The following is a 428-nucleotide window of genomic DNA, read 5'->3' as shown; positions in this document are numbered from 1 at the left end:
CTGCTGAGCAGCCTCTTCCCACACTGAGGGACTGGGTTTATGGAGAGAAATCCCAGCCAGCTGCTGGAGTGCTGAGCCCTAATTGCTTCCTTATGGGTGGCTAAGGCTGAAACCCTTGCCCCAGGTGAGCGTCATTGCACTTCGAGGGGTAGGAAGGTTTGTCGGGGCTCAGCCTTGCACCCCCAGTTCCCAGGAGGCTGGGGCCTCAGGATGCCTGTGGGAAGGGTTTGTCGCCTGGCAGGCTGTGCATTTCCCATGGCTCCCTGATAATCGAGTGCACGGACACATTTCAGAGCTGTCGTGTAACTACTGCAGAGGGAGTTCACTCTCCAGCACATCTTGGAGGGTCAGGAAGGCAATGGGGGTCAAACACTCTTTGGGGAGAGGCAAATCCACACACACACACCCCCGCCCCCCCGGTGCCTCCA

The sequence above is a fragment of the Geospiza fortis genome, unplaced genomic scaffold, assembly GCF_000277835.1.
Source record: "Geospiza fortis unplaced genomic scaffold, GeoFor_1.0 scaffold97, whole genome shotgun sequence".
Classification (NCBI taxonomy): domain Eukaryota; kingdom Metazoa; phylum Chordata; class Aves; order Passeriformes; family Thraupidae; genus Geospiza; species Geospiza fortis.
Note: the sequence above shows the minus strand (reverse complement) of the source record.